Source organism: Myotis davidii, unplaced genomic scaffold, assembly GCF_000327345.1.
Source record: "Myotis davidii unplaced genomic scaffold, ASM32734v1 scaffold44, whole genome shotgun sequence".
Lineage (NCBI taxonomy): Eukaryota > Metazoa > Chordata > Mammalia > Chiroptera > Vespertilionidae > Myotis > Myotis davidii.
In genome coordinates this window covers 244,394-252,114 of record NW_006299705.1, presented here as the reverse complement: position 1 = coordinate 252,114, position 7,721 = coordinate 244,394, and the positions used below count along the sequence as shown (strand labels likewise).

Sequence of the window (7,721 nt, the reverse complement as noted above, 5' to 3'; positions counted from 1 at the left end):
CGGGCTGGGCACTGTCCCACCCCTGCTCATCCTGTACCTGCTGCATGCCTGCTACTGCCACAGCTCGGGCGTGCAGGGGGAGTGTCTGTGGGAGAGGCTCGCGCCGCTGCAACTGTGCTCGCCAGTGGTGAGCTCAGGAGTTTGGTGCCCATCGGTCAGCTGAGCGGCGCTCCCACTGTGGGAGTACACTGATTACCAGGGGGCAACTCCTGCATTGAGCGTCTGCCCCCTGGTGGTCAGTGCATGTCATAGCAACTGGCCGGTCATTCCGTCGTTTAGGCCTTATATATATAGATGATGTATTATGAAATGATGCTTTTATGATAACCCAATTCAGATAAGGACATTTTAGCTCTTAAAAGGAATTAGACTTTTGTTTCACACATGGAAAAGCCATTTTTGTTATCCTATTTCTTTTTTGCCTTGATGAGTGGTCTTCCTAAGTTATGTAAACAATTCTTTTTTTTGTCCATTTTTATTGTATAGTTAGTTAGTTGCTCTGCAGCCTCTGTTTTATGTTATCTGCAAAGAGAAATTTGTTTTATATTCTTTTTTTAAATATATTTTTATTGATTTCAGAGAGCAAGGGAGAGGGAGAGAGAGATAAAAACATCAATAGTGAAAGAGAATTATTGATTGACTGCCTCCTGCATGCCCCACAGTGCGGATCGAGCCTGCAACCCTGGCATATGCCCTTGACCAGAATCAGACGCGGGATCCTTCAGTCCATAGGCCAACACTCTATCCACTGAGGCAAACCTGCTAGTACTCTTTCATCTTTTTTTATTGTCATTTCTTAACTTGTGGTCCTCAGACAGCTTTTTGACTCTCCTCTATTTCATTGCCAGATGACAGATTGATTTGAAAGCAGTGTTATAATCTCATATAAACCATTTAAGGAAAATAGTTGGGTAACACTTCTCAGGCACTAGGCTCCTCATTACAGGCTCCTGTTCCCTATGTTATATTACACTAATAGCAGCCCTTCTTTTATAAAATAACAAAGCCTAAAAAAATTACTGACCCTATGATCATTTTATAGGAATACATGCTACATAATATATTTTATATATAACATCATTGTGATAACATGAGATGATTGGTGATAGTTTTATGGTGAATGATGTAATTTTTGGATCAGTTCTAGTGCTGATCTAATATTTTCCGCAAGATTTCTTTCTCTGCTTTTTTTTTTTTTTGGCTTATGTTAAATAAGAAGAAAGTCTCTCTGTGTTTATGGGTTCTTCCCATAATTTGAGCAGGCAGGATTGTTTTATAGCTATCTGTAACGTCTACCTTGGAGAGCAGAGTTGGTTTGTGAGACCTGGCATTGGATGTATGGGCAGGAGCCAGCCAAAACAGAGCTGTGGAGAATCTGAAGATTAGTAACTACATGTTTGCACTGAAATGTAGACTCACTGTGAACAACAGACAGAAGTGCAGTTGGATACAGATGTGGTGTGCTAGCAAAGTCAAATACCATTATCATAGGTGCTGACAGCTTTATTCACAAAATGGTGAACAATTCTTGGTAAAGTTCTGAATGAATCAAACTGCTATCTTTCCTCAATTTACCTAGTAGTTGCATTTATGGAAAATTCAGCTTATTTTCAAGTTATGCCCCCCAAAGTGCTTTGTTTTTATATGTAAAATGGAGTTTTGTTAATTATAGACAGGTATTTTTAATAGTCTGGATGTCTGCCATGTCATACATGATATGTGGACCAAATATTTTTAACTTTTTATATGGAAATAATTTGAAATTTCCAAAAAATTCATAAGAATACTACAAAGAGCATCTGACCCTTAGCCCAGATTTACATATTTTTACCATTTTGACCCATTTGTTTTTGCTTTCTTATGCTCTGTATGCACTTTTTTTTTTACTTTTTGAAGAGTTTTTTGCGTTTATTACAGCTCTTTATCCTGAATGCTTTAGTGTATATGACCTGACATTTTTAAAGAAGCCAGTCTCTTTTTTTAATAGGATATTCTTCTTTTTGGGTTTGTCTGAGGTTTCCTTATGATTAGATTCAAGATATGCTTTCCCAGTCAGAATATTGTCAGTGTTATTTTGTCCTTCTCAGGGCACATCTAGAGATACCTGTTGTCGACCTGCCTTCACTGGCAATGTTAATTTTGATCACCTAGTCAAATGTGTCTGATCTCCCCACTGGAGAGTTACTATTTTTCTCCATTATGACTAATAGGCCATCTGTAGAGAGATATTTTAATATGCAAATATCATGTTGAGCAAAAGTTTTCACTCAGATTTAGCATCTATTGAGGCATCTTGCCTGAATCAGTCTTTACAACAATTGAAAAATGATGGTTTTCCAACTCCAATAATACTTCCACATTTACTAGTTAGTACTCAGTGCTCTACTGTGAGCATGAGCCCTCCTTACTTTCCCATTTCTTCCTTTGAATCATATTTATCTGTTCACTATCAATATGGTCTTCTGGATTATGGATTTCTCTTGTTTTTCTTTTTAATGATTCATTACCATTCTGTCTCAGATTTGGCTAGTAGCAGCCCTTTCAAGCTGACTCTCAATGTTCTAAGCTCATCTGTACCTTTCCTGCTCTGGCTCGGGAATCAACTCTTTCTCCAAGGAGTCCTGGTTTCTTTTAAAGGGAATGGTGTTAGAAGCCAAGATCTGCATACTAGTTGTCCTCTTGTCATTGTGGAGTTTTTGCTTCTTGGCACATTCAGTGGAAAATATGTATACATCCTATATAATAAAAGCCAAATATGCTGTGTCCAGTCGTCTGTTCAACCAATCAAAGCATAATATGCTAATGATATGCTAAGGCTGCTCAACCGCTCGTTATGACATGCACTGACCACCAGGGGGCAGATGCTCTGATCATAGGTTAGCTTGCTGCTGGGCCTGGCTGATTGGGACTGAGCCAGAAGGGCCAGACACCCTGGAGCCCTCCCACAGTCACTCCCCAGCTGGCCAACTTCCTGCATCCCTCCCCGTGTCCCTCCCTGGCCCCAATCGTGCACCGGTGGGGTCCCTCGGCCTGGCCTGCATCCTCTCACAATCCGGGACCCCTCGGGGGATGTTGGAGAGCCGGTTTCGGCCCCATCCCACTCAATGCAGGAGCTGCCCCTTGGTGGTCAGTGTGCTCCTACAGGGGGAGCACCGTTCAGCCAGAAGCTGGGCTCATGGCTGGTGAGCGCAGTGGCAGTGGCTGGAGCCTGTCCTGCCTCTGTGGCAGTCGGACATCCCCCAAGGACTCCTGGACTACGAGAGGGTACAGGCCGGGCTGAGGGAACACCCCCCCATCCCCCGCATAAATTTCGTGCATCGTTCATACTAATACTTCCAATTTTAGTATATTCCCACAGGGTTCTTCCTTGCCTTCCTCTAGTCCAGCAGTTCTCAACCTGTGGGTCGCGACCCCTTTGGCGGTTGAACGACCCTTTCACAGGGGTCGCCTAAGACCATCCTGCCTATCAGATATTTACATTACGACTCATAACAGTAGCAACATTACAGTTATGAAGTAGCAACGAAAATAATTTTATGGTTGGGTCACAAAATGAGGAACTGTATTTAAAGGGCCAGAAGGTTGAGAACCACTGTGAGTCTAGTCTAGTCCATATTTGTATCTCCTTCCCATACTGAAAACTCTGGCTACCAAAAAGAATGATGTTTTGATGTATTGGACAGTCTCAGCATTGTAGGTTACCTAATTTTCTGTTGTTCTGCCCATTAAGTGCCAGTAATGCCTGGCTGTCATTCTGACAGAACCCCCCCACCCCCCACCCCCAGTATATTCTAAAATGTTCTCTAGGGCTAATAATACTCCTTTTGGAAACTACTGTTGTAGTGATGAAACTTGACATGGACTCAATTATATTGCAAAGCTTGTTCTGATGTACTGTATGTGAATTAAAAGAAAAGGACTATGGGAGTACAGAGAAGAGAATGAAGAATTTCAGGAAAGCTATTACTAACACTTTCTTAGGTATGAAGGGAAATTAGTAAATGAGCCTACTATATTTGGCACCTAGGTATGGGCTATAGTCGGCTGTCTGTTATTCTGAGACAAATCTAGGGGAACGTTTTCATAGATTGCTGAATAAGTAAAATCTTTTTGCCAAAAAATGAACACACTAATCTGCAACAAATGAGTATATGGGGTAATTGTCTCCTTGTCTGTTAAGATAGTATACTTGGGAACGCAGTACCAGCTACCATTTACTGAATACCACCTAGCCTAGAATACCCTTTGTGCATCCTGAATCCTACCCAGTCAGAATAGAATTTCCCTCACCCTGTCTTCCTACAGCACTTGGTTATGCAGTGTGATGTAGTGAAGAGCCTGCGTTTGGGAGACAGACATCTAGGTGTGACCCCCAGCTCTTCCAGCTTTCCAAAACTGTCACTTCACCTCGATTCCTGTACTTGTAAATTAGGGAGGATGGTAATGGCTGCCCCAGCTAAGACCCTGACATGCAGCAGGTGCTCCAGAAATATGTGGAATGAGCAGGTCCCTAGGCCCCTTGATTTTACCTCTGTGTAAAAGGTGGGAGATTCTGAAACTCAAATGGCCTGGAAGGAAAAGAGGCATTTGAGACAGTATGTTTTTCTTTACTGTTTAATAGAAAGTGATTAAAACAAGCTTTCGCGCCTATGTGCTTAATAGCTTTCCCTAGCTAGTATTTGAGTGTTTGGGTTAGTACTTGGCCCTGTGAAGTGAGGGCGCGCTGTGGTCTGCCGGGCGGGTGATTGATCATTGCGGCGGCCCGGGAAGATCGGGCGGTAGGTGGCAGTGCGGGCTCTTCGGAGACGCCGCGCAGCCTGTGGAGCTTTCTGCAGCCCGCAGCCTCTCCGGAGCCTCCGTTCGCGTGTGGGAGGCCTGCCCTCCAGCATGTGGAGTGCTGTGATTGGGCGCGGGGATCTGGTGCGGACTCGCTGATTGGGGGAGCGAGGAGGACCGCATACTCCGCGAGTCCCCATTGGAGGACGTGAGAGTGGGAGAGTGGGGGAGAGGGAAGAGGTGTGGGTCTGGGTCTGCGTTAAATGATTGCGTCTTCCTGCCGAATGCTGTGCAGGAGACGTCCTGGGTTCCCTCGGAAAGGCATGCAGCTAGGGTGCCTCTGTCTTCAGTCCCATTCGTGGTTTTCTGTTAGTCTGGAGGGAGAGCTGTGGAGATCTGCGCAGTTCGCAGTACGAGGGTTGTTGATTACCCTGGAGGTGTTGATTCACACCAGTTCTGCTTAGTGTAGTGTACCTGCCCTCCAGTATAGGGGGCAAGCAGGCCATCATGCAGTGCAGGTCCTCAGATAAAATCAGAAGACAATCTCTGTTCACTGCCAGCTGTGTGCCGGGTTCTGTGCAAGGCAGTTCATAGGCATCCTCCCATTTAATGCTCACAGCCAGCTAAGGCAGCTGCTGCTACTCCCCTTCAGAGATGAAGAAACAGTCCATATTACTGCACTGCTTAGAGCCATACAATATTCTATTGCCTTTCCGCTCTTAGTGATTGCTGTAGTGCCTGCAGTTGTACCGTCGAGTCTTCCTTTGCATTGAAGCACTGGATTTCTTGCCAAGGAAACTGAATTGGATTCCTGAGCCCTACTAACTTAAATATTTTATTTCTGATTTTCCAGTTTATAAGTAATCATAAAGTAAGGCACCTTTTTTATGTTTTTTTATGAATTAATTTATTTTAGGAACTCCCTTTCTAAATCAGAAGTGAATTATACCACTGACACATTTGCATTCAGTTCAAAACTGAGCACTGTGGTAATCTCTTTCGGACACTTCTTGCATTAGCTGAGCTTTAGTTTTGCTATTTCATTTCAGCTGTGGAGACCTTTGGCTTATTGCAGTAATTTTTCAAATCCTGCTCTTGAAGCCTGATGGAGATTTTGTGAAGCCTGCTTTCTTAACTTTGTCAGTTCCATATTTGCATCTCTGTGACATCTATTCATTTACCAAGTTCTGTATTTACCATCTGCTGGCTGGGCTGTGCTGGAGGTGGCCTGATTTGTGTGCATCCTCCTCTTTCAGTCTCATTTTCACACACACACATCCCAAACGTTATTGTCTAATATTAAAGTTTTATCCTTTAAAACACATGTAAGACATTATTATTTTGCATAGTCAGTTTTCCCTCAGATTGAAACAGTTTTATTTACTTACCATTCTAGCATCTCAAGTCTTCTTTAGAGGGTCGTTTTCTGTCTCCTAAAAAAATACAACTTCTAAGAAGTTCCTTTTGTAAGTGTTTGTTGCTAATGAATTATCTCAGTTTTTGTTTGTCTAAAAACATCTTATTTTTCTCTTAATTTTAAGAGATAAAATTACTAGGTTTGTGAATCTCTGTTGAGAGCATTTATACCTAGCGTATTATTCTGCCTTCTGTTGTTCCTACTAAGAAAATACACATTGGTGTAGTTGTTTTTCCTTTGTAAATAACTTATCTTTTTCTTCTGGCTACTTTTAAAATCCCCTTATTCTTCAGTTTCCCTATAATGTATTATTGTGTGGGTGGAATTTTACTTAGTTGATTTGAAATTTCATGTTTCTTGGATCTGAAAACAGTTCTTTTATCAGTTCTAAAATTTATGTAGCTATTATCTGGTCGTGTATTACCTCTCCCCCATTCTCTTTAACTTCTTTTAGAAATTCAATTAAATGTAGCTTAGGCCTTATTTTATTTCCTATTTCTCTTTTATACTTTTCATCTTTACCTATCTTTGTGCATTCTATTTCTTTTAGATCTTTCAGTTCACTAATTCTTACCTTACCTATGTCTAACCTGCTCTAATTTACTCATCATATTGCAGGGTTTTTTTTAATACCTTTGTTGAGGTATTCTTTACACAAATAAACTGCACATACTTAAAGTGTACAATTTGTTAAGTTTTGACATATGTGCATTTGTATATGTTGATGAACTCATCACCACAGTCTAAATAATGAGCAGTGTGTTCCCCCACCCACCACCACCAAGTTTTCTCTATACCTTTGCAATCCTTTCCTGCCTCTTCTGCCCACCTTCCTAAATTCCCAGGTAACCACTGATATGCTTTCTGTCATTACAGATTAGTTTGCATTTTCTAGAATTTTATGCAATAAAACCAACTCTTTAGACCACTTTAAACAAAGTTCTCAGGTTGGTATATCTTGTATAACATAAGTGCGAATTAGGGCCTCAGAGGTGTGAGGGCATACTAGTTTAGAATCCTCAGGGACAGCTGTATCCCTGCTGTTTATCTTTGCATGGCGCATTATTTTCTACTTAATTCTCCTTTTCACTGCAAGTGTAGCCCTCGCTGCTCCTGGCTTTACCTGGGGCTCTCTGAACCAGTTTGTCTTCTTATAAAGGCCTTGATTATATCCTCTGTCTCCCATAAGCCATTAAAACCAAAGCTGTGTCACTGGGAACCTACAGATCCTCTCAGGTGACTGTTACCATCAGTGCTCCCTTAAACACTCAAGGTTTGTGCTCCCATCTTGCCTGTGGCCTCTGACAATTACATCTACCTTCTTGAAAGCTCTGTCATATATATTTTAATAACAGCTTTATTGAGATGTGTTCACATACCATAAAGAAAAACCCTTTAACATGTACAGTATTGTACAACTAAGCTCAGTCATGTTTGAAAATTTTTTAAAATATTTTGTTTTTATAGTAGGAGGAATATTTTAAGGGATATTTAGTCCACCTTATTCCAGAAACAAAATTTAGTTTAA

The 7,721-nt window shown here is 41.6% G+C and overlaps 1 protein-coding gene across 1 annotated transcript in view; it reads left to right on the top strand.

The window, feature by feature from the left end:
- The window catches only part of MRPS27 (mitochondrial ribosomal protein S27), a 77,094-nt gene that overhangs the window by 4,377 nt on the left and 64,996 nt on the right, over positions 1-7,721 (top strand). The window lies entirely within an intron of this gene.